At 45.5% G+C, this 26,715-nt stretch overlaps 1 protein-coding gene across 4 annotated transcripts in view; it reads left to right on the top strand.

Annotated features, from left to right (window-relative positions):
- DIS3L2 (DIS3 like 3'-5' exoribonuclease 2) overlaps positions 1-26,715 on the top strand; it is a 366,019-nt gene that overhangs the window by 199,579 nt on the left and 139,725 nt on the right. The gene's annotated exons all lie outside the window — the stretch shown is intronic.

The following is a 26,715-nucleotide window of genomic DNA, read 5'->3' as shown; positions in this document are numbered from 1 at the left end:
TACCGGGGACATGTCCAAGCAAGGCGAAGCGCGCGTCGGGGTGGAAGGATGTAGCATTTCCTCTCTAATTACTTTTGGTCACGTTAAAAAAAGAGGCAGCTAATTCCTAAACCCTTACTCCAATTAGGCTGTGACTACCCTCAAATTAAGGCCACACTTACTTGTTCTGTATTTGATCAGTATTTTACATCCGTGTTTGTGAGCCAAAATCAGTAGTGAAACAGTCAGAGGAAAAGTATAATAGAAACACGTCACCACTTCTGCCTTTTTCACCGACCCCTGATTTTTGCTTACAAATACTGATGTAAAATACTGACTAAATACTGAACGTGTGCCTGTAGCCTAAAGCTGCGAGTCTGCCCATATTGATTAGATAGATAGATATATATATATATATATATATATATATATATATATATATATTTTATTACACATCTCTGTACAGGTAATAAGCAGCAAGCTAAAAGGGATATAGTTGAAGTCTTACTCTTAAAATGCATGTGGAAAATTTGAGGAATCATTTGTTGGTCGCTTTTCCAAGACCTTTTGATTTGTCCTGTGATGGTGTATGTGCTTCCTCTAGTGAAGAAATGTTTGTAACTTCTTCACTGTTTATTATTTTTATTAATTTCCATGGCAATTGTTCTTGATTTGCAAGTTGAAACACAACATAGCCACTTTTTTTTTTCTTTCTTTCTGCAACTCTTTGCTTAGTTACTTAGCAGATGATAAAGGCTTGGATGCTGCTGTGACAATCAGGATAAATATACGCTGTTTTTCTCATCAGCTTCAATAGGTCATTGTAGTTTCCACCTAACAAGTCCTGACGTTTCCGAGCTGTTGGACTTGGTTTGTGTATAGCCTTGAAGTAGTTCCAGTCATTTTCCATGTCAAAGTTCATATAGATGTCTCTACGGTCTTGTAACGGATTTTTACCATACTTAATGGTAGCTTTAACTTGCCCCAAAGATGCAAGCACAACTTTACATATGGTTAAGGTTGACTTATTTTACATTTCTTTCCTCACTTCAAGCAGATAACTATTTTAGAGGTGTTTCTGATGAGTATATAGAACTTGTGTTCAAATCCCACCAACATCTGCAAGGCGTTTGTATGTTCTCCCTGTGTTTGCGTGGGTTTCCTCCCGGTTTTCAGGTTTCCTCATGGGCCATGTGCAAACGTTGCGTTTTTGCCACGTTTTTTCTGCGTGGATTTGTTAAAAAAAAAACAAAAAAACAAAACCTGATGCCAGCAAAGTAGATGAGAAAACTGAAGTGTCATGCACACTTTATGTATTTTTGACTTGCAGATTTGGTGTAGAAAATAATCTGCAGCAGGTCATTTACCTGTGCGTTTTTGCCTGCATTTTTCACCCATTGAATGCACTGAAAAAACGCGGCAAAAACACCGTGTTTTTCAGGCTGTTTTCTTGCCAAGAGATGCAGAAATTTCTGCACACAAAATACTCGACGTGTGCACATACCCTATACTCCAAAGACCTGCTGATAGAGAAATTAGATTGTGATCCCCAATGGAGACACTGATGACAACATCGATAAAGAGCTGTGGAATATGATGGCGCTATATAAATAAACAGAATAAATAATAAACCTTCAAATCTTACTATCCGCAGCCCTCGTAAATTCAGAAGCGCCTGTACTTAACACGGGAGAGTGTTCTCAGTGTTGACATGTCCTTAATGTTGTGTGTGTGAAGGGAGCTTGCTCACTGGCTTACCTCAAAGCTAAGCCAGTCTCCTTTTGTTTGGGCATCTGTCATGATGGAGGGTTTATTGTAACCATTAAAGTCAGCCAGTCCCTTAAGCACACAGCACTACAGAGCAGCACGGGTTCGGAGCTGCCCAATCTGGCACTGCTGCTGATATAGTTAAATAGGGATATCTTTGGAAATAAAGATATTAGTAAGCTCTATACACAGCCTCACATCTAAAGATGATTATTTAAGTAGATTTTCCATATAACATAGGAATGTCACGTTCAGTGTCAGTAACGGTGTCTAATTTTGGATTATTTTGAGGTGAACTCGGTTTGAGATCGCAGTGAGAAGGATCATTATTTCATTTATACTCCATCCCTCATTTTGGCTTAAATGACCCAGTCTAAAAAGACCTTAATTACCATTTTTATTTTATTTATTTTGATATTCAACCTTCTATATTTTAGCAGCCACAACCTTTTTTTCTCTTCAGTTTTTTTTTTTCACAAACATGCTTGTGTGTGAAAATAAAAAATATATATTGGGGATGTCACATTAACAGTGAAAAATATTGCAATTTAAGTTAGTGGTGTGAAAAAGTGTTTGCACCCTTCCTGATTTCTTATTCTGTTGTATGTTTGTCACACAAGGTCTTTATTAGCCAGGGAAAAAGAAATCCAAACCTACAGGGCCCTGTGTGAAAAAGTTATTGCCCCCTAAACCTAATAACTGGTTGGGCCATCCTTAGCAGCAGCAACAACTGCAATCAAGCGTTTGCGAAATAACTGGCAATGAGTCTCTTACTACGCTCTGGAGGAATTTTGGCCCACTCATCTTTGCAAAATTATTGTAATTCAGCCACATTGGAGGGTTTCCAAGCATGAACCGTGTTTTTAAGGTCCTGCCACAATATCTCAATTGGATTAAGGTCAGGACTTTGACTAGGCCACTCCAAAGTCTTAATTTTGTTTTTCTTAAGCCATTCAGAGGTGGACTTGCTGGTGTGTTATGGATCATTGTCCTGCTGCATAACCCCATTGCTCTTAAGCTTGAGGTCACGAACAGATGGCTGGACATTCTCCTTCAGCATTTCTTTGGTAGACAGCAGAATTCATGGTTCCATTTACCACAGCAAGTCTTCCAGGTCCTGAGGCTGAAAAACAGCCACAGACCATCACACTACCACCACCATATTTTACTGTTGGTATGATGTTGGTTTTCTAAAATGTAATGTAATAGGACATGCACCTTTCAAAAAGTTCATCTTTTGTCTTGTCAATCCACAGAGTATTCTCCCAAAAGTCTTGGACATCATAAAGATGTTTAATGGCAAAACTGGGACAAGCCTTTGTTCTTTTTGCTCAGCGGTATTTCTTGTCTTTGAACTCTGCCATGCATGCCATTTTTGCCAAGTCTCTTTGGAGTGGAGGTATGAATGCTGACCTTAACTTGGGCAAGTAAGACCTGCAGTTCTTTGGATGTTGTTGTAGGGTCTTTTGTGACCTCTTGGATGAGTCGTTGCTCGGCTCTTGAGATAATTTTGGTCGGCCGGCCACTCTTGGGAAGGTTCACCAATGTTCCATGTTTTCACCATTTGTGGAAAATGGCTCTCACTGTGGTTCACTGTAGTCCTAAAGCTTTAGAAATGGCTTTATAACCCTTTCCAGACTGATAGAGCTCAATTACTTTTGTTTCTCATTTGTTCCAGAATTTCTGTAGATCGCGACATTTCTCTCATTTGAGGATCTTTTGGTCTACTTCACTTGGTCAAGCAGGTCCTATTAAGTGATTTCTTGATTGAAAGCATGTGTGGCAGTAATCAGGCCTGTGTGTGGCTAGGGAAATTGACCTCGGCTTCCCAAAGATGTTATAAACCACAGTTAATTTAGATTTTAAGGAAGGGGCAATCACTTTTTCACACAGGACCCTCTATTATTAAGGGAAAAATAAATCCAAACCCTAAAGACCTTAATTAAAAAACTGCATTTTGTGCTTACTTGTGTTATCTTTGTCAAATGTTTCAGATCCCAAAACAAATTTAAATATTAGTGTGACAAACATGGAAAATAATAAGAAATCGGGAAGGGGCAAACGCTTTTTCACACCACTGTATGTTGTTGAAAAATAAAATAAAGGAAGCAGCACTCTAATGCAAATAAGTGAAAAAGGAGGACCTTATTCACTTAGATACCTTTCTCAAGAGTCATGACATTCTGCTGAAAGTTCTCCTAAAATGATAAACTTTAGCAAAAGTGTGGTGAAGGAAGCAATTCTGCTATTGTTTTCTGCATCACCATACAAGAATCAAAATAACTTATTGAATCATTTATGTACATTTTTAATCATCAATGCCAATAAAAGGTATAACTCATCCTGCAATCAAAGACGTCCTCATACAACTATATCAATGGAAAAATAACTGATTTTTAGATAGAGTATGTGATAAAAATTCTTAAAATAATTTTCTTATGAAGGTCCAAAATAGGCTGTTGCTTAACAGGCTAAACTACAGCTTTCATATTAGTGTTACATTTTATTCCTTTAATCCAAATATTTTTCTATTTTAGTGTAAAAGAATGAGGATGTGAATAATGTAATATTTTCCCCTTTGCCTTTTTAGACCTGTTTTAAGTTTCCTTGTTTTCTATAAACTGTTAACCATTGTGTCTTGTCATCCATTTTCAGAACGGATTATGAATTGGTTAGAATAAAATGTTTGTTTTAGTTGTTTTTAAGATTGTGGGCTTATAGTACAGCATGCTACTCTAATATGGTAATTTAAAGTGCAAGAGTAACCTACTGCTTTAAGAACTATGGCAAATGTAAAACCTTAAACCGTTTTCATAAGTCGTCTATGAAGTAAAAACCGTGCTCAAATTGGAAAATCCAGCCCGACCGCCTGATCTCCTGTCCTGACCGAACGGCTTCATATATGCCTATCAGGCATTTGACTTGGGTCAGATGACCTGGCGGACAAAAGAAACCAGCCTTGCCTGATTAATTCATAGTGTAGCCAGGTGTCGTCCTCTTCCCATCCAGATGGTTTGAGCTACCACTGGGTACATGGTTATGTTGTGTGGAATGTGTTTGACTAAGATGTTAAAAATTTCTGGCTGCGATTTTAGTGTTAGAGATTTTCATGACAACGAACTGTTCCGACCACATTATACATTAATTCATATTTTTGTCTGTTTCGAAATATCAAAAAATCTGGTCAATGTTAACTCCCCTTGACAGCGAATCTGTAAGCAAGAAGTTAGAATAGACTGTACAGACTTACAAATGGACCTTCATTTGGAATGGTTTATTATTGTAGTGGAGAAATACATTAGTAAGGACACTGTCAGTTTCCTCACCTGGAGCAGAAACAGCCATTGAATTTGAAGGCGTTTTGTTCACTACAAAATAAACATGCACAGGGAATTAAACAGAGCAGTCACGATTTTACAGGTTTCTAAATTAAAAAGGAAACCGGTTGTTAACTTCAAAATCCAAAGTATGAATTTGATGGCTAAATCCATTGGCAGCCTATTGGGACCCTTATACTCACTTTCTTATGGTTGGTGGGTTTTATATTAGTTTCAGGGTTTTTTATACTAAAAGTTCAACATAAATCCTTCTATATTTTTGTTACATTCTTTTTTTTTTTTTTTAATAAATACCTTGAAAGTGTGTGATAATCTAGTAATATGCAAATTGTCTCTTCAGAGAGGAAGAGGACTAGAACTCTAGCGCCAACTACAGGAAGCAGCAATCCTAAAAGTCAATAGTGACCCCGTAGGTCACTCCTTAGTCACCCCTTAGACCGGTATCTAAGGGGGTAACATTTCTCCTGACTCCTCACCCAGCCAAACCAGAACTCACACTTTGCACTGACGATGGGCAGTACTCCGAAACACAGTGTCTGCTAATTGAGGTTCTGGCTTATATCCTAAGTCATGTGATAAGGCTCGTTAAAGGGTCACTACTGACGTTCAGGATTGCTACTTCCTGTAGGTGGTACTAGAGTTCTGGTCCTCTTCCTCTCTGAAGAGACAATTTGCATATTTCCCAGAGGAGCTTTGCGGCTTTAAAAGTCTCCTCACCTTGACATGATTAACGTGTCTCTCTCCGCAAGGAAAAATGTTACCCCTTAGATGCCAATCTAGTAATAAAAACAGTCATCATAAGATCAGGTGTCCAGGAACAGAAATCCATTTAAAGTGGGTTGTCCAAGCTTGGGATGAAAATCTGTAGTCTCTGTGGACGGTCATGTGCCTGCAAGTATACACTGATGTGCTCTTCCTATCTCAATAGTAGTACATTGTGAGATGACAAGCATGTTTTATTTGGCATATAAGCGAAAGTATGCCAATCTCATACATCACGTGGCTGCTCGCTCACACCAGCAATGCCAGAAGATCCTGACCACGTGCTCTTTGCAAGTGGTCAGGATTTAGACGTCTGCAGTCACCTAGTACAAGCCTTTTACGAAATAAATATTTTTAATGCATTTTTGTTGCTGGATACCAGTTTTCTGATTACTATTTCTATTGCTGGATATCTCTGAATTCTCCGAGCACGGATCCCCAAGCGACACATGGACGATTGGGCTATTTGCAACATCGTTGTGATGATCTTGTCTCTATTGTGCATTAATACAACTCTGTCCTTACAATTTGTTTTCCGCATGGGTTTTTCTTTACAGAGAACCATCACATTACCATTATGGCATATTTTCCCATAATTTTCACTAAAAAGTTGAAGGTCCTTTTAAGGTTTACTTGGTGACCACCACCAATACATCTTTTTACTGACCTTTGGTTTAAGAGACTAGCGTCCCCCGACAGGTGTCAATCCTGTAACTGTCACCTTGTACACTATAGCTGACGCCCTGCTGCATCAGCCATGATCAGTGTTGGCACCGACCATGACCGTTTAACCCCTTAGATGCTGCTGTCGATAGTGACTACAGAATCTAAATAGTTAAGTGTAGGTACTCCCTCTTTAACCCCATTGGCACCCTGAGATCTTGATTGTGTGGTCTTGATATTTGCCATGGCAGGTCATGACCAAATAACAGCCTTGTAGTCTTAGAGGCCTGTTCAGAAGTTATCAAAATTTAGGTGGTAGAAATAAACTTTTTTCATTCCGGTCATGCCACTTTGCATTAATTTCTGAAAATCATCGGAAGGGTTAAGGAACTACCTGAAAGCAGTTTTGAATACATTGAGTGGTGCGGTTTTTAAAATGGTAACACTTTTCGGTGGTTTCCAATATATAGGACCCCCAAAGTCACTTCAAAACTGAACGGGTCTCTTTAAAAATAAGTTTTGTAAATTTCCATGAAAAATTACTGCTACATTTTAAACCTTCTGAAAAGTTAACAAAATAAAACATTTTACAGATTGCGCTGATGTAACGTAGGCATGAGGGAAATGTTATTTATTAATGTTTGTGTGGTATGACTATCTGGATTAAAAGGATTGTCATTCAAAGTTTGAGAATTGCTAACTTTTTAAAATATTTTGTCATTTTTTTTTTTTAAATGTAAAACATTTTACCTAAATTTACCTTTATTATAACGTATGTGTCATGAAAAGTCTTAAAATCAATTGGATATGGTAAAGCATTCCAGAGTTATTGCTACATGAAGTGACACATGTCATGTCAGATTTCAAAAAAATTGGTCTGGTCACTAAAGGGTTAACCTACTTTCTCCATCCCCCATGACTGCACCTCTGAGAGAGGGGATCCGCCCTTCAAGACATGAAACCTACAGATAAAGGGGTGCTACTTCTCTCCCGCATCTGTTGGTTTCCTGTCCTTGACTGGGGACCTACAGCAATCCAAGAAGATGGCATACCTGAAGAAGTGCCAGAAGACCGACCATTATGGGATACCAGACCCGACCAGACCGGCTCAGGCAGTGGGGGTTCCCTGCCTCGGCTGGCGTTGTTGCCTGAAGCACCACCGCTGAGGTTAGTGGGTCTCCAGGGTGGTAGGGGAGATGCGGCGCGAGGTTGAAGGAGGCGGCCGGGCGCATGCACGGAGGCATACAACCTGAGCCATGCCATACTCCCTGCACCTAGGGGCCAGCACAGCATCAAGGAGGGGCGTCTCCACAGGATGCAGGCATGCTGGTACAATGGAGGGGATAGTGCATCCCTATAGGCGCATGAAGGACCTGCAGGCATGGCAGGTCGATTAAAACAATTAAGTAACACAGCTGGAAGGGTGAGGGATCCCCTAGGGGTTTAAATACCGGGGGCGAGCACTGGGAAAGTGCTTCTTTGTGCACTCGGGCCTAGCTATGAGCGAACAGGAGCTACAGGAGGTGCAGTCCCTGCACCCCCACTCGCCTCAGCAGAAGCACGAGAAAGAGACAGGACAGCACAGAGACGATTCCTGTCATCACCAGCACGGTAACAGCGGAAGTGGGCGTTCTGGCAGATCCTCTCAGCGCAGCAAGGACTCCACTGTGGCGTCAGTCCAGAGGAAAAACCCATCTACTGGAGCGGTTTCCCCTCCTAATCCAGTACTTCCAGTACAGTCCATCAGTATGGTAATCAGGGTTCCCCTTCTTTTTCTTCTCTCATCAGGGGAAGAAGAGTACAGGCAAATCCAAACACAGGGCCTGTGCATTTTGTGCACAAGAGTTACCCACCACCTGGGAAAAAAGATTCTGCAGCTCTTGTATTGAACAGACAATCTGCGAGGAAACCCCTAAGTTCGCCTCAGAACTCAGAACCCTGATTTAAATTCCAGGTAGAAGATATCTTTAAATCTCTTCAGAAGGGAGGGAAAAAACAGGGGACAACCAGGAACCTGTCCCCGGTATTGGGATCTAGTAGTCCAGACGAGGAACGGGTGGATTTAGACTCGTCCTTCTCATCTTCATCCTCATCTTCTTCTGGGGATAGGGACGGATGCAGTTGCTTCCCCATAGAAGGAACAGATAATTTAATTAAAGCGGTCAGGTCCACTATGGGGTTGGTAGATCCTCGTCCCAAGAAATCTTTTCAGAACATGATGTTCAGTGGCCTGGAACAAAAGAAAAATTCCCTCTTAACGACAAAGTCCACTGCCTCATTAAAAGAGAGTGGAAAAAAATGGAAAGGAAGAGCCTCTTGTCCCGTAAGAGAAAGTACCCCTTTGAGGACCCGGTATGTTCATTCAGAGAAAAAGCGCTAAAATTAGACATGGCGATCGCTAAAGCCTCTAGGAAATTTTCCCTTCCGTTTGAGGACATGGGGGTACTGAAGGAGCTAATGGACAAAAAAGCAGATGGCTTCTGAAAAGGGGCTTGGGAGGCTGCAGGGAGAGGGTTGAAACCTGCAGTAGCAGCCACGTGTACGGCCAGATCATTAATGGTCTGGATGGACCAACTGGAGTCGCAGCTAAAAAACAAAACTTCCAAAGACAGCATTTTAGGCTCCCTCCCTGTGATAAAACGCACCGCAGCTTTCCTGGCTGATGCGTTAGCTGACTCGGTTAGGCTAGCAGCCAGGGCGGCGGTCTTCTCTAATGCAGCCAGACGGGCCATCTGGCTTAAATGCTGGCCACGAGACCCCCAAACAAAATCAAAGCTGTGTTCTATTCCGTGTGAGCGATTCCTATTTGGGCCCACACTTGACAATATCCTCGACAAGGCTGGGGATTATAAAAAACGGTTCACTGTCCTCTCTTGTACGTCTTGCAGGAAGCCCTTTCGGAGCAGGAAGTTCATCCGCCGAAAACCCCCCAAAGACCAGGATAGGTGGAAGGATAGGAAGAAAAAAACTAAAGGGTTTGTTTAACAGACCCCCCAGTGACAATAGGAATGAAGGTTGTCCCCAGGTGGGAGGGAGACGTTTACATTTCCTCCTGGCCTGGAAAAAGATATCCAGCAGCTCTTGGATTTTAGACTTAATAAAATCAGGTCTAAAATTTCAGTTCCATTCCATTCCCCGACAGAACTTTGTCATAACTCTCAAGAGGTCCTCAGATGTGGAACAGCTAGCTCTGGAAGAAGAAATTCTAGGCTTAATAGGGAAAGCGGTCCTTCAAGAAGTCCCTGCCCAGGAGAAAGTAGAACGATTCTATTCTCCTCTGTTCTTGCGGAAAAAAACAGACGAGACTTTCAGGACAATCATAAATCTGAAAAAAACAAACAAATTTCTCAAGGTTCAAACCTTCAAGATGGAGACAATAAAGTCGTTAGTAAAACTGTTGTTTTCAGACTGTTTTATGGCCGTCCTGGAACTAAAGGATGCCTATTATCATGTCCCCATCTACAAAAATTATCAGAAATTCCGAAGAGTAGCATTAACGGTAGGGGGGATAGTGAGACACTACCAATACACGGCCCTCTCCTTTGTTCTAGCCATAGCCCCACGGTTTTTCACCAAGATAGTGGCGGAGGTAATGGCTCACCTGAGGGAGCAGAACATTCTGATTGTACCATATCTGGACGATCTTCTGATAATAGGCAGTTCTTTCCATCATTGCAAGGACCAGCTAGCAAGGGTCATGGATTCCTTGACGAACTTAGGGTGGCTTTTGAGCTTAAAGTCCAAGACTGAACCAAACAAGGTTCAAGAATATCTGGGCATTTCAATAGATTCGAGAAACCAGGAGTGCTGTCTCCTGGCAGGAAAAATTCAGAAAATGATAGCTTGCATATCCCAAGTAAGGAACCACCCCTCTGACTCTGCGGAAAGCGATGTCCCTCCTAGGCTCCATGACTGCCTGTATCCTGGGCGTCCAATGGGCCCAGATGCATTCCAGGGATTTACAATGGGAAATCTTGGAGGCAGAGAAATCTCTAAAAGGGCACTTAGACGGTCAGCTAACTTTGTCATCAAAAACCTTACTTTCCCTACAATGGTGGGTGGAGATGGACAGTCTAACCCGGGGCGTCCCATGGATGGTCCGTCTCTCAGGTTCTGACCACAGATGCAAGCCCCAGGGGGTGGGGGGCTCACTTAAACGACTAAGTAGCTCAGGGGGTCTTGACAGAGAACTTTAAAAGCCGCATCCTCCAACATGAAGGAGCTTCTGGTGCTAAAATTCGCCCTTTCAGAATTTCTAAAGACTGTACAGGGCCACCATGTAAGAGTGTTCTCAGCCAACCGGGTGGTAGTGGCGTATTTAAATCATCAGGGGTGGACTCGGTCCCACTCTCTATTACAAGTGAAAAAATCCATATTTCTGTTAGCCGAGAGCAATTTGGGGTCTTTGTCCGCTCTCCATATAAAAGTAGCAGAAAATATCACCGCAGATTTCCTGAGTCGGACCCAGTTAAGACGAGGCTAAAGGGGGCTGAATCAGCTGGTGTTCAACCAGATCACAGAAATGTGAGGACATCCTTCCGTAGATCTATTTGCCAATTGTCAGAACAAAAAGGTAGACACATTCTGCTTGATAAACCCCCTAGGGGAACCCAGCAGCACTAGATGCCTTTACAATCCCATGGAACCACCATCTAGCCTAGGCTTTTCGCCCAATTGCCCTGATTCCGGCAGTTCTGAGGAAAGTCAGGGAAGACGGGGCAAAAGTAATCTTGATAGCCCCCATCTGGCCAAAGAGGCCCTGGTTTTCCTGGCTGAGGATAATGTCCACCTCCGACCCATGGGTTCTTCCGGTTCTAATTTACCAGGGTCCGGTCCTCCACCCTCAGGTAGCAAACTTACACATGGCAGCCTGGATTTTGAAAGGGCGCTAATGAGAGGTTTTTCCCTGAATTTGATCTCCACGCTACTGCAAAGTAGAAAACCGGTAACCACCAGACTTTATGGGAAAACCTGTAGGAAATTCCTTTCATATTCAGGTTCTAAGATACAAGGGGAGGTCCCATTTATTTCCATTTTAGAGTTTTTACAAAGAGGTTTGGAGCCCTATACAATTGTGACCTAGCCAGAAATAGGTGGATAGCCAGATTCGTCAAACCATCAGCCAGATCGGGACCCATTCCCTCTCAGAATACTCCTCCTTGGGACTTAAACTTAGCCCTTACAGGCCTAACCAAACCTCCCTTCGAACCTTTGACGATTGTTTCCCTTTAAAACTCTATCCCCTAAGACATCACTCCTAGTAGATCTCATGAAGAGTTAGTGACATACAATCCTTGTTGGCGGGACCCCCCTTTACGCAAACCCTGAAAAACAGGGTTACCGTTAGGACTCACCCAGCCCACCTACCTAAAGTTGGGTCACCTTTTCATAGATCTCAGGAGGTCACCCTCCCTTCCTTTTGCCCTAATCCCAAGAACAGGGGGGAAAAAGACCTACACAGTTTAGACATCAGAGGGTGCATTATTCAATACTTAGAAGCCACACGAGAGTGTAGAAAGGATAGGGCTCTCTTTGTGTGTTTCCAGGGTCCTTGGAAGGGACAAATGGCTTCCAAGGGTACACTGGCCAGATGGATAAGAGACACCATCTCCCTTGCATACTCGTCAAGTGGGGAAACTGCCCCCGAGAATCTAAAGGCTCACTCGACAAGGGCAGTAGCAGCCTCCTGGGCGGAAAAAGCCGGCACCTCCATAGAACAGATATGTAGAGCCGCAACCTGGTCTTCCCCCTCCACATTCTTTAAACACTACCGACTTGATCTAAGCTCTTCTTCAGACCTTACTTTTGGTAGAAGGGTTCTGGAAGCAGTGGTCCCTCCCTAACGATACTTCTCTGCAATTTTCTCTGTGGTGCAGTCATGGGGGAAGGAGAAAAACATAGTTACTTACTGATAACGGGATTTCTCAGAGCCCATGACGGCATCTGTACATTCCCTCCCTTCTCCCTGGGTGTGCACACTTGTTTTTTGTTTATTTGTAGTCACGTGGTGTTTCTGATGAGCTCTTTAAACATGTTAATTTTTGTGTTACTAATCTGGTGTTCCTCTCCTGCTCTGTAAACAACTGATGGGGGAGAGAGGTACCGCCCTTTTATCTGTAGGTTTCCTGTCCTTGAAGGGCTGATCCCCTCTCTCCGTGGTGCAGTCATGGGCTCTGAGAAATCCCGTTACCGGTCAGTAACTACTTTTTTTGGGAACCTTTAATAGCTTCCTTTGGAGCTGCACAAACTTTAAAAATGTTCTTTAGTTTATAAAAAGAGTATCTGAATGCAGAACTAATATAAATCTAAGCCATTTTTTCCTATAAAGGAACTCGTACGCATTACACTGATTGGCTGGACCCCTTGATATCGACAGGTTCAGTGGACTGGGTAATGTGTATCGGGGGTGCGTCGGCCAACTGATGGTTGGGAGCGATGTTAGAGCTTGACTGTTTTTTGACTTCTGATCATTGCTATCCCTGATGTGTTAGCCAATGTGTCAGCCAGCGGCTTTCTCATAGAGAACACAAACACTTGGCCGAATGAGCGCTCCTGTGTATGGGTCAGTTGAGATAACTGATGGTCCATGGCCATCTGATGTGTATGGCCAGCTATTGTCTACTTACTAGATAAAAAGGGAAAAACATTTGTACTTGGCTCATTTCTGACGTTGCAGATTGGAGCATGTTGTTGTCATACATTCATTGCCCTTTAAATCCTAGTACTGATAAGTTGTCTCAGAAATTTGTGTCTGTAACCTGCTCGGTTACCAAAACAAAGTGTTAAACTGTGTTTGAAAACTGTTTTATTGAAACAAACCGCAGGACGCTCCAATATCTGTAATGTATATGAAAACCTAGACATTCCATCATTAGGGATACCAATCTACATTATGGTACAAAACGGTCAATGCGACCACCTATTAAATCACCATTGTGCAGTTAAATCCTTTGTCATGGTTTCTTCACTCCAAACTCAAGCCATAGTTCAAGAGAAATGCCTGTGTCATGGGACATGGCATCCACACACATTGTGACATTTCGGGGAACACCTCTTCCTCGAGTGTGCACACATCTAGCCTGCCTCTGCATTTAAAACATACACACTGAAACACAAGACAAAAAATAGTCAGAATTGCAATCTGTTTCCATAGGGCCTTATTCCCTGGATGGAGATTAAAAGTATGTTCTTTCAACCTCTGTCTGGCAGGTGTGCGCATGTGACTCACCCCCTGGGCCAGCGCTGTAGTGCGGCGCGCGTGCGCGCGGGGAATACCCGGAGCCGGATCCGATGGGGGTAGTAGTCTTCGTGTGGCGGTGACCCGGTCCGCGCCCAGGGTGGTCAAACTAAGTGGCGGTTATTGGTATGATGGTATTAGTGTCCGACTACGCCACCCGTTGAATGCGGTTATGAAACCGCCGCTGCAGGGCAGACCGCTGAGGCCGGTGGTATAGGTGTGCAGCAATGTTGATATAACCCCCAACGGGAGAGGTATGGCCTCAGGGCAGCGGATGTGGATGATGTTGGGAGTGATGGTGTGGATGTCCCAGCACTAACGGTGCGACAAGGAAGCACGGAAACGCGAGGGTACAGTTCAGGGTCTTTACTGATGGTACAAGGCAAATTCCCCCGGGAGTACTGGCTAGTAGTTGGGGCCTGGTTAGTCTGCGAGTAAGCTGGAGTTCCCCTGGCCAGGTGGAGTTGTAGGCCTTCCCGTTAGTCTGTACCCTTCCTGGCTACCCTGCTTTCGGCGGTTACAAGTAGCCCACGTCCCTGGGTATACCGTGTGGTGCTCACCCTTATGGCTGGTGACCTGGGGCCTCCTGTTAGCCTCCGCTCCGGGATGGCGGTGCTGGTCCCTTCGTTGTGACTGAGCCTCCGGGCTTTTATGGCCAGAGGACCTGGAATCCCCTGCCGGATGGATTCTGCTGCTGGGTATATCTTAGTCCCCACAGCCTCGGACTCCTGTGTCCGGTTTTTGTACCTTCTCCCAGGGCGAGCTCTGCACAGCTCCAGCCCCTGGCGCTTCTCCTTGGCTCCTACAGAGCTCCTGATGTCTATCTGTCCCTGTTTCTGCGTGTCCAGACCAGACTCCGTCTCTGTCTGGAACTCCTCTCTCTAACCCTGCCTCAGCCCCAGTTTATATAGGGGAAGTTCTTCCCCTCCCAGGACTGGGCAGGAGGTGTGGTATGCTTAGGATTCCTGCCCAGGAGACCTCCCACCTGCTCACAGACGTAATACTGCTATTACTGTGGAAACCAGACCCCTGGGGTGCCACATTTTCCCCTAGTGAAATTTAGTACTCCCGGACTAAACATAACAGGGTATAAACAATAACAATTAAATACATGAGATGGTCACGGCGTGTCCGTAACCGGGAAGCAATAAGGGTGTCCATTTCACCAAAGAACAGGGAGCCGTAACCAGGTAGGGGTCTGTCCTGCCCCGAGTCTTTAACAGTCTGTAGTCCATTCCTGGGTTACGCTCCAAACATATTTACAACAGAGTTCCGGTTACTCACTGTCCATAACCTGTCAGTCCATATAAAGAAACCTGTAACTGAAAAACATAATTAGCAACGGCTACAACAAAACAGGTAAACATAAAATAGTTAAAGCAACTAGCCAACTTAGATTCTCCAACGTACGGGCATCTGGCCTCTGGTAACCCTAGTGGACCTACGGAGCTCACTAACTGGTCCTGCACTACAGGGTGTAGGAGGTGTCATGGGCAGGCTGGGCAGCTTTCTGCGCACTCTTTGGCTCACTAGGGGCACGGCAGGCTCACTACTAGCAGAGGGTTGATCCTCCTGTACTGCTGGTGTGGACTCTTCTGCCTCTTGGGCCGGCTGCTCTTCCAGCTCTACTGGTTGTTCTGTAGGCACTTGCGGGGCTGGCTGGAGAAAGGTGAGGACGGGTACCACGACAGCACCATTTACTTGTGTCCAAGACCGGGGGAAGTCTCAGAGTACAGTCCTGATCATTTCTTCCCTTTCCTCTGCGGGTTGAGGGTTTTCTTGATCTTCTTCAGGGCTTTGCAGCTGCTCGGGACACTTCTTCAGGTGGTCTCTGGAGACAACGGCTGTGGTTTCTCCTCCATCCTTACTGATCACGCAAATCTTTGGGCTCTCATGGCTTGATGGCAGTACGGTGTACGGGTCCTTCTCCCACTGGTCGTCCAACTTGTGGAGCCGTCTTTTCCTCTTCAAGACCTGCTCTCCAGGTACCAGGGGAACAGCGGGAGCATACTGATTATAAGCCCTCTCTTGCCTTTCTCTAGCTTGAGACAGACTTCGCTCCACGCTCTCCTGCACTTTCCGATACTGCTGCTGCCGTCCTGTATCCCAGTCTGCCTCTGGCGAGGTGTCCTCGGGTGTCAGGACTCCCATATCCAGGTCGATAGGCAGCTTACCAGGTCTCGCTCTCATTAGGTAAGCCGGGGTACAGTTGGTAGAACCTACAGGGATGTGGTTGTATAGGTCCACCAGATCAGGCAGCTTCTCAGGCCACATACTGCGTTCTTCCAGGGGCAATGTTTTCAGGAGGTCTATCACCACCTGGTTCATTTTCTCACAGAGTCCATTGGTTTGCGGATGATAGGGTGTTGTTCTGATCTTCCGGCAGCCATACAGAGTGCAGAACTCCTGGAAGACTTCCGCTTCAAAGGCAGGTCCTTGGTCCGTCAGCACCTGCTCTGGGTATCCGTGTGGACGGCAGAAGTGCTGCTGGAAGGCTCTAGCTGCTGTTTGAGCCGTTAAGTCCTTGACCGGGACCACCACCAGGAACCGGGAGTAATGATCTACGATTGTGAGGGCGTAGACATACCCAGATCTGCTTGGAGCCAGTTTCACATGGTCCAGGGCTACCAGTTCCAGTGGCTGTCGGGTGATGATGGGCTGCAAGGGAGTCTTCTGGCTGGCACGGTCCACAGTCTCTGCACCACCTCTCGATGGCTCCTCTCATGCCTACCCAGTAGAACCGTTCACGCAATAAGAACTCCATCTTCTTCCACCCGAAATGTCCTGCTCCGTTGTGGTACGCCTCCAGAATCATAGCCGCGTCTCGTCTGGGGACCACTACCTGCCAGGTCAACTCATGTGTTCGAGAGTTAACCATTCTCCGGCACAGCTTCTCCCTGTAGAGGAATAGCCTACTTTTCTCCTTCCACAGTTGCTTAGTCTCCTCTGGGGCGTCTGGGTCCAGACTGGCATCGGCTTGGGTCAGCATTTCCTTCACCAGACGGACTGCAGGATCACTGTCTTGCGTCTCCGCCCAGTTGTAGTGGGGCAAGGGATTGAACGTCGCGGAGCGCCTGTCCTTCACACGGTGGGAATACAGGGTAATCCCATGACGGTGGAACGCAGGGAGCTCAACTTCTTCCAGATCTTCTGGATCTTCCCCTACGTCCGGTAAGTTCGGCATTCTAGACAGGGCATCCGCGTTGGCATTTGAGCGTCCTGCCCGGTATTTGATGGTGAATTCAAAGTTGGACAGGCGAGCCATCCATCTCTGTTCCAGAGCACCGAGCCTTGCTGTGTCCAGGTGTGTCAACGGGTTGTTATCCGTGTACACGATGAATTTGGAGGAGGCAAGGTAATGCTTGAAACGTTCGGTCACTGCCCACACTACTGCCAGGAACTCCAGCTTGAATGAGCTATAATTCTCAGGGTTCCTCTCGGGTCGTAGCTTTCGGCTAGCGTAAGCGATTACCCGTTCTTTTCCTTGCTGGATCTGGGACAGCACGGCTCCTAGCCCGATGTTACTTGCGTCCGTGTGGAGGATAAAGGGCTGGCTGTAGTCTGGATATGCCAGGATTTCATCCCCCTGGAGGGCCATCTTCAGCTGGCAAAAGGACTCCTCTTCCAGCTTTTCCCACCTGAAGGGCGGCTTCTGGTTTTTGGCTTTTCGAGATTGACCTATCAGGAGGTCCTGCATAGGGGCTGCCATTTTGGTGAAACCGGGAATGAATCTTCGGTAGTAGCCTACCAACCCGAGGAACTGCCGCACTTCCTTTATGCTGGAGGGTCTTGGCCAGTCCTTAATCACGGTGATCTTATCAGGGTCAGGAGCCACTCCGTCAGCACTCACCACGTGTCCCAGGTATTGCACCTTTGGTTTCAGGAGGTGACACTTGGAGGGTTTCACCTTTAGGCCGTAGTTTGCCAGAGCTTCGAACACTTCTGCCAGGTGTTTCAGGTGGTCCTCGTAGGTCTTGGAATAGACGATGACATCGTCCAGGTATAACAGGACCGTCTCGAAGTTCTGGTGTCCCAGACAGCATTCCATCAACCGTTGGAAGGTTCCCGGTGCGTTGCAGAGCCCGAACGGCATACAGTTAAATTCGCTGAGACCCATCGGGGTGGTGAATGCGGTCTTCTCCCGGTCCGCCTCTGCTACAGGAACCTGCCAGTACCCGCTAGTGAGATCCAAAGTAGAGAAGAAGTTAGCAGATTTTAATGCAGCTAAGGACTCTTCTATCCTTGGTAACGGGTACGCATCTTTGTGTGTGATACGGTTGACCTTCCTGTAGTCTACACACATTCTCATAGTGTTGTCCTTCTTTTTCACTAAGACTAGTGGAGCTGCCCAGGGGCTACAGCTGTCCCTGATTACCCCAGCCTCCTTCATGTCTCTAAGCATCCCCTTGGCGTGTTGGTAGTGTGCAGGGGGTACGGGTCTGTATCTCTCCTTTATGGGAGGATGGTCTCCCGTGGGGATGTGGTGTTCTACCCCCTTTACTCGCCCGAAGTCTAACGGGTGTTTACTAAACACACTCTCGTACTCTTGAACCACCCGATAGACTCCCTGTTTCTGGTGTGAGGGAGTGGAGTCAGTACCCAAATGTAGTTGCTGACACCAGTCCTCTATTGTTTTCTTAGAGCCGTTACCTTCCTCTGGTTGAGATGGAGGCAAGGGTTCCACGGCCTGTACAGAATTCTGGTTTATGGTGAACAATTTAGCTAGCGTGGCATACCGGGGCAGGTGTACTTCTCTCTCACCGATATTTATGATGCGAACGGGCACCCTCCCATGGCGTACATCGACCACCCCCCGTGCTGTCAAAATGGTGGGCCTACTGTCTGAGTAGACGGGTTCTACCATTGCTTGGTAGTCTCTACCTCTTAGACCAATAGCTGCCCGGCACCAAATCATCATCTCACTTTTTGGGGGCATGGCAATAGGGAACGGGTCACACATTCTCACGCTACCTATCTCACCACCAGATAGTTCCACCTGTTGCCGCTTCATCAGTGCCCGGATCTCTTTTTGGAGCACACGCTGCTGGCCGGAACTGGCGTTCTTGGCAACCTGCTGTAAAATGGGGAATCACCTCTGCAAGACAATTTTCAATTACATTGGTTCCCAGGGTGATTCTAGGGTGACTCTCATGACGGTCTATGTCCACTATAATCAGTCCTTGTGCCGCCAGTTCGACTTTACCGATTTTAATGGTCACCTCCTTGAATCCCACCTGCGGCACGGGCTGACCATTGCTGGTGATGATACTCAGGTCGTCGTCTGGGTAGCGGGTTATGTCCGAATCATTCCAGTACTGCTTGAAGAGCACGTACGGGATGGTGGTGACCTGTGACCCAGTGTCTAGTAGGGCACTCATAGGAATGCCATCCAGTACCACAGGCAAGATTGGACGTCCCCCTACGTATTTATCACGCCAGTTTGATGGGCCTGATGGTCTTATGCCTGGGGGTTGGCCCTCTACCCCAGGTTGTGCCCGTTTAAATGACAGTACCTTGCCATATGTCCGGGTTGATTGCAGCGGCGGCAAATAGGTCGTCCGTCCTCGTTGTATCGATCGCTGGGTCTTCCTCTGGCCGGTGGGGTCCTCCTTGGTCGGCGCCACGGGATGTCCTCCGGTCCGGATGCCAGCTCGATCTTCCCTGCAGTAGAAACCTGTAAAGACTGCACAGTTCGGGTTAGCGCGGCAACGCTTTTAGTTAGCTCTTGGACCTGATGGTGCAGGTCTGTAGCCGGGTCACTGTTTAAAGCCTGCGCATCAGCTCCCACAGGCCCTGCAGACAAGGGCGCCGTCTCCTGGTGATAAGTGATAGCAGGGCGCCTGTGGGTCACAGCGCCACCTGGTGCCGGTTCTCGGAGCACCCGGATGGCTCTGTCCTTGAACTGTGCAAAGTCCAGGTCAGGGTCCTGTAAGGCCATTGCCCGCAACTGGGTTCGGTGGGCATTGCACAGTAGACCCTCAATGAATTGTTCAGTCAACAGCTTATCTTCATTTCCCACGCTGTCAGGGTCTGCCTGCTTAATGGCTCTCAGGGCCTCTTGTAGGTTTAGAGCATAGTCTCTTATACTCTCATGTGCCCGTTGTTTGCACCCATAAAATCTTAGTTTTATTTCGGCTGAGGTGCGGGTGTCAAATGTGTCTTTCAGCCGGGTTAGTATGTCTGACAGTCCTCTTCCTCCCAGGTGGCCAGGACTTTACCTCCCTTTGGGCTGCCCCGATTAATTGGGCCACCAGGATGCTCACTTTTTGCGCCTCCGTGAGGGGATACCCTAAATGACTTCAGAGAAAGGCTGGATAGCCTCTTCCAGGTGTATGTGACTCCCCTGAGTACTGGGGTAGCCAGGCTGCCCCCGGGATATAGGGCATGGTGAAAGGCATGACCGCAGCAGCCGCGTGGTGCTGGCGGTGGCTGTAGCAGTGAAGCTCTCCTCCGTATCCGACATCCTCCTCCCCCCTAGTGGACCGTGGCCTACCTTGCGATGATCCTCTTCCGTAGGCCGCGGCTCCGCAGTGGATAGTCAGGGTTGAGAACCTTCCGTCGCGCTCCTGTGACGTCGGCGTCTGCTGGGCTCCTTCCAGGACCTTACGCAACGTCCGGACGTGAGGCGGGGCTTCAGTTCTCGCGGGCTTTCGGAGTCCACGCCCCTCTTCTTCCCGCGCGGCGCCCTCAAGATGGCGTCCAATGGCGGGAAAACTCCACGGATGGCGGGAAGAAGGCAGAAGATGGCTCCAGATGGCGGGAAACGACTCCGGACGGCGGGAAACTTCACCACAGGTAAGTATAAAAGTCTCTTTTTTCAGGCACTCAGTACCCGGTGGTTGCGGGCACGTAATCCTGCCGACTACGCCAAAGTTGACTCACCCCCTGGGCCAGCGCTGTAGTGCGGCGCGCGTGCGCGCGGGGAATACCCGGAGCCGGATCCGATGGGGGTAGTAGTCTTCGTGTGGCGGTGACCCGGTCCGCGCCCAGGGTGGTCAAACTAAGTGGCGGTTATTGGTATGATGGTATTAGTGTCCGACTACGCCACCCGTTGAATGCGGTTATGAAACCGCCGCTGCAGGGCAGACCGCTGAGGCCGGTGGTATAGGTGTGCAGCAATGTTGATATAACCCCCAACGGGAGAGGTATGGCCTCAGGGCAGCGGATGTGGATGATGGGAGTGATGGTGTGGATGTCCCAGCACTAACGGTGCGACAAGGAAGCACGGAAACGCGAGGGTACAGTTCAGGGTCTTTACTGATGGTACAAGGCAAATTCCCCCGGGAGTACTGGCTAGTAGTTGGGGCCTGGTTAGTCTGCGAGTAAGCCGGAGTTCCCCTGGCCAGGTGGAGTTGTAGGCCTTCCCGGCTACCCTGCTTTCGGCGGTTACAAGTAGCCCACGTCCCTGGGTATACCATGTGGTGCTCACCCGTATGGCTGGTGACCTGGGGCCTCCTGTTAGCCTCCGCTCCGGGATGGCGGTGCTGGTCCCTTCGTTGTGACTGAGCCTCCGGGCTTTTATGGCCAGAGGACCTGGAATCCCCTGCCGGATGGATTCTGCTGCTGGGTATATCTTAGTCCCCACAGCCTCGGACTCCTGTGTCCGGTTTTTGTACCTTCTCCCAGGGCGAGCTCTGCACAGCTCCAGCCCCTGGCGCTTCTCCTTGGCTCCTACAGAGCTCCTGATGTCTATCTGTCCCTGTTTCTGCGTGTCCAGACCAGACTCCGTCTCTGTCTGGAACTCCTCTCTCTAACCCTGCCTCAGCCCCAGTTTATATAGGGGAAGTTCTTCCCCTCCCAGGACTGGGCAGGAGGTGTGGTATGCTTAGGATTCCTGCCCAGGAGACCTCCCACCTGCTCACAGACGTAATACTGCTATTACTGTGGAAACCAGACCCCTGGGGTGCCACACATGCATACTGTTAAACTGTATAGGAAAGTCCTGCAGACTACGCTTTCTTAGAATGAATGGCTGCTGCAAAGAAACACGTACCATGCGTTATCTGTGTCTATACAATGGGTCCCTCTTTTAAACAAATGCCTTGGCATCCATCCTATCTGTGCCCACTGTCTGACACACACCTCATCAGCATACGTGCCTAACAGTGGCCACAACCATAGTGTGAATCTAGCCTTACAAATCCAACTGATTGGAATAAAACAAGTCTCATGGCTACATCAATTAAGATAAGAATTTATAGATGTTAGAAGGGCATAAATACAAAAACTAGGTTTGACAGGAAGAGGTTTAATGGTTCATGACATAACAATCATTTTATTCATTCTGTATTTTTTACATAGCTATTGTAATTTAATTGTATCATACAAACAGTAAGTTTAGAGTTGTATAAATTCTGCTGAATGTAACCACCTTCTTGTTCTTTTAATCACCAACACTTTTGTTTATTATCATAGGATATAACATTATTCCTAATGCTAATGTATAGCTCACTCTGGCAAGTATTATGACGTGAATATAAAGCAGCAATCTTACTTTATTGTAAATGCCTAATTTCTCATCTTGATGAAAGGAGATACTGGTGACCAGGCCTCTAATCCTCCTGTATTCCTTCTCATGTGAGCTTTTTGCAAAAGGCTAATCCTTCATTTCAGATCAAAGCAGTTGATATTGGCAACAGCGCTTTAAATGTAGCATTTGGAGTGTTCATTGTTGGATCACATTGCAGAAGATCTAATAAGTAGAGGTTTTGGTTAAGAGCAGGTCTTTAAAATCAGCCAAGATGGTGCTTGCTGCCAATCCATACTTTAGTCTTTTCTTGGAGAGGTGAATTTGACAAAAGGAAAACTACGCAATCGTTGTACATTCTGCTTTAATCTTTAAGGGTAACTTAGTAAATAGTATAAATTTTGTGTTGGGACCGAAAATGGTGCCAATAAAAAGTCTGATACCGCAAAAAAATAATCCCTCACGTGACACTGTCAGCAGAAATATACAAAAATTATGTCTCAAGATATGGCTATGCAAGAGCTTTTTTTTCATAAAAAAAAAAGTTTTTTTTACGTGTGATAGTAGCAAAACCTAAAAATGGATATAAATTTGGTATCACTGTAAGAATAAATCCTTCTAATCACTTATACCGCACGGGGAATGCAGAAAAAAATAAGTCCAATTCTTGACCTACTGTTTTGTTTATTCTGTCTCCCAAAGATCGCAGGCTTGGCTCACATTTATTCTGAGCGCTTACACCGGGGTTTCCGTCTAAATCTCTGAAATACATGATTCAGACGAAACCCCTGACTGAAGATTGCCTATAATGAAGCAGATGGAGGCACTGTGAACGCTGTCTGGCCTATGATCCGGTGGTGTCCGTCTTTTTAAGCATGCTTAAAAGCGTGGTCAGCCACAGTTTTGTGCACCTCTGAAAAGGACACTGCTGAACAGAGGCCAGACTGAGTCCAGAGCAACTGCTGCCTCATAGTGAATGGATCCCTCGGGGGTTTTATCTTGATCATATCATTTGTAGACTTGGGCTATGCTATGTTCACACGTTGCGTCTTTCTAGCGTTTTTTTTAATGCAAACTTTTACCTGCGTTTTACAATACCAGCAAAGTCTGAGATTGCAGAAATCTCATACACACAGCTTGTTTTTTTTTGTGCTCAGTATTTTGTGTAAAACCTTGCCTTTTGCAAAATGCAGCAGGTCACTTTCCAGCTTTTTTTCCCCCATTGAAAACAATGGGTAGTGAAAAAAAAGTTGAAAAAACGTCGGTATCGGGTTTTGCTGCATTTTTTGGTTACAAAACCAGACGAAGTTAAAGTTTAGTGCCCAAAAATAACTTAATTTATCAGCATGCACAAGAGACAAATTAACACTGACAAAAACACAGCAAATTCTCAGGAAAACCTGCTTTTTTGAGGCAGTAACTTCACTGCCAAGAGAGCAGATTTTGCTGGAGAAAAAAAACGCAGCAAGAACGCAACATGTGACTATAACCTTTAATGGAAATCCCAATATAAGTGCTCAGCGTAGAGCACAGCATAAATGGGATCCATAACTTTATATAAAATGTTAATAATAAACGCTTCAACTCAATCCACAAAAAGTCCCCACTCACGTCAGTCATCTGTTAAAAGGAAATACTGGTACTGGTAACACAAAGGCTCTGGAAAAGCGAAATTGCTCCTCTCCCTCCAAAAGAAATCCAGCGAATTTTGCGCTCCCAAATCCAAATGCTCCCCCTTTACCTTCTGAGCCCCACAGTGTTAGTAAACCTTATTTAGAGTCCACATCTTTGTCAATACTGTAGCGGTGAGAGCCCTCTTAATTTACGGGGTGCATGTCTCCAGAAGCATGAGCTAGGCATAATTTATGGGCGCTACAACATACTGGGAAGTACAACGTATTGGGCACTACAATGGCATATTTGAAATTTTCACTCTGCAACATCCATTGCTGCTTGTTTCGGGAAAACACACATGGTGTCAAAATTGTCACTACACCTATAGATAAATTCCTAGAATTTTGTAATTTCCAAAATGGGGTCACTTGATTAAGGACTCTGCTCTCCTAAAGAGAAACGAAATGACTTGGCACCACACAGTTATATGGGAATGTTATACCCCAATACCCATGGGAATGAATATAGCGAAGCAAAGAAAAGGGCATAAAAAGGGCACCAGTCATTCTCAATCACCCTGGTAAATACCAATGGACACCAATTTATAGATTTTTCTATAAATTGGTGTACATTGGTGTTTACCAGGGTGTTTTAGAATGACTGGTGCCCTTTTTTATACCCTTTTCTTTGCTTCGCTATATAGATTCTGCTCTTCTAGCACTTAGGCTCTGTATATGGAGTCCGCAAATTATTCTAGGAAAATCTGTGCTTAAGACCAGAGTCAAATAGTGCTTCTTCCCTCCTGAGTCTCACCATGCGGTTAATCTGTACTGTACAGCAACATATGAGGTAATGCCACGGTCAGCAGAAATTGTGTGATATATTTTGGTGCCATTTCTACCCATTTGCCGGTGTTAAAATGTAAAATCTGGGAGTAAAACTACTTTTTTTTGTGGTTAAAAATTTAATTTTTTACTGCTAACTGGAATAAAATTCTGCGACACATTTGTGGTGTCAATATGATCACTGCACCCTTAATCCACTTTCGGATGTTCGGTATTTGGTCAGTATTTTACATCAGTATTTGTAAGCCAAAACCAGGATTGGGTGATAAATACAGAAGTGGTGACGTGTTTCTATTATACTTTTTCTGATTGTTCCACTCATGATTGTAGCTTACAAATACGGTTTTAAAATACTGACCAAATTGTGAACGTGGCCTTAGATGAATTCATTGAGAGGTGTAGCTTGGAAAATAAGGTCACTAACGGGGGAGGTTCTGTTGTTCTGGCACCTCAAGGGCTCTGCTATTCTCTTTCTGAAACCATCCCAGCGAAATCTGCACTACAATATGGCACTTCTCTTTAGAGTTTCCACTGGCTGAAAAGTATTTCCAGATTACATGTAGGGTATTGGAGAACTCAGGAGAAATTAGACAACAAACTTTGAGGTTCATTTGTTCCTATTAGCACTTATAAAAATTAAAAACTTGAGGCTAAACAACATTTTAGTGGTAAAAATAGAATTATTTTTTTCACCACCCAATGATATAAAATTCTGTGACACACCTGTGGGGTCAATATGCCCACTGCGCACCCCTAGATAAATTTATTCAGGGGTATAGTTTATAAAATGGGGTCAATAATCGGGGGACGGGTGTTTAATATCCTGGTATGTCAGAGAATCTGCCACTGTGACCTGTCATTTTCAAACCATTCCATCAAAATCTGCACCCCAATAGTTTTTGACCATTTATAGGGTACTGCGTACTCGGGAGAAAGCGATCGGTACACTTTGTTATGCAATTTCTCCTATTAGCTGTTTTGAAAATTAAAAACTTGGGGTCAAAGCAACATTTTAGGTAAAAAAATGGTAATTTTTCATTTACTCAGTCCAATGTTATACAATTCTATGAATCGCCTGAGGGTTAAAAAATGCTCACTAAACCACCAGATGAATTCCGCGAACGGCGTAGTTTGCAAAATGGGATTTCTGCTGTTTTGGCAAGTCAGAGGCTCTTCAAATGTCGCATTTTATCCGCAATCTATCTGTAATCTATTCAAGCCAAAGTGGCACTCCAAAATTCAAATCGCAATTTGCAAAAGACAAACAATGGAAAAAGAGCGTAACTCACCACTGCTTTCTGAATTAATAGCACTTTATTCGGTTGTCACATGAGAGGAGACCTAGAGAAATGATTGAGCGACAGCTGTTTTGCGTAAAGTACGCTTCTTGCCTCCCTTGTGAAAATGAAAAATTTGGGGCTACCCCAATGATATGAAATTCAGTGAAACACCCGTGGGATCTACATGCTCACAATATCAATACATGAATTCCTTGAGAGGTGTAGTTTACAAAATGGGGTCACTTGTGTGGGGTTTCTGCTGTTTTGGCTCGTCAGGGGCTCTTCAAATGCAACGTGGTGTCCACAATCTATTCCAGGCAAAATTGAGCTCCTGAATTCAAATGGCGCTCCTTCCCTTCTGTGCCCTGTCGTTCGCCCAGTTTCTGACTACATATGGGGTATCCTCATACTCGAAAGAAAATGGACCGCACAATTAGTTGTGCAATTTCTCATGTTGCTCTTGTGAAAATGAAACATTAGAGGCTACAGTAACCTGTGGAAAAAAAATAATTTAATTTATCATTTTCACATCACAATGTTGTAAAATTCTGTGAAATGCCTGTCTGTTCAATATGCTCTCCCTACTATTTGAATTCCTCGAGGGGTGCAGTTTCCAAAATGGGGTCACTTGGGGTTTCTACGGTTTTGGCACATCTGCAGCTCGGCAAATGCGATATGGCGTCAACAATCTATTCCAGTCAAAATTGTGCTCCAAAATTTTCCTTTTATTGTATAAACAAGTGAGCGACTGAAGAGTGGTCAG

Source organism: Phyllobates terribilis, unplaced genomic scaffold (genome assembly GCF_046119375.1).
Source record: "Phyllobates terribilis strain yellow unplaced genomic scaffold, ASM4611937v1 Scaffold_3__8_contigs__length_932513732, whole genome shotgun sequence".
Taxonomy (NCBI): domain Eukaryota; kingdom Metazoa; phylum Chordata; class Amphibia; order Anura; family Dendrobatidae; genus Phyllobates; species Phyllobates terribilis.
Note: the sequence above shows the minus strand (reverse complement) of the source record. Positions and strands in the feature narration are given on the sequence as shown.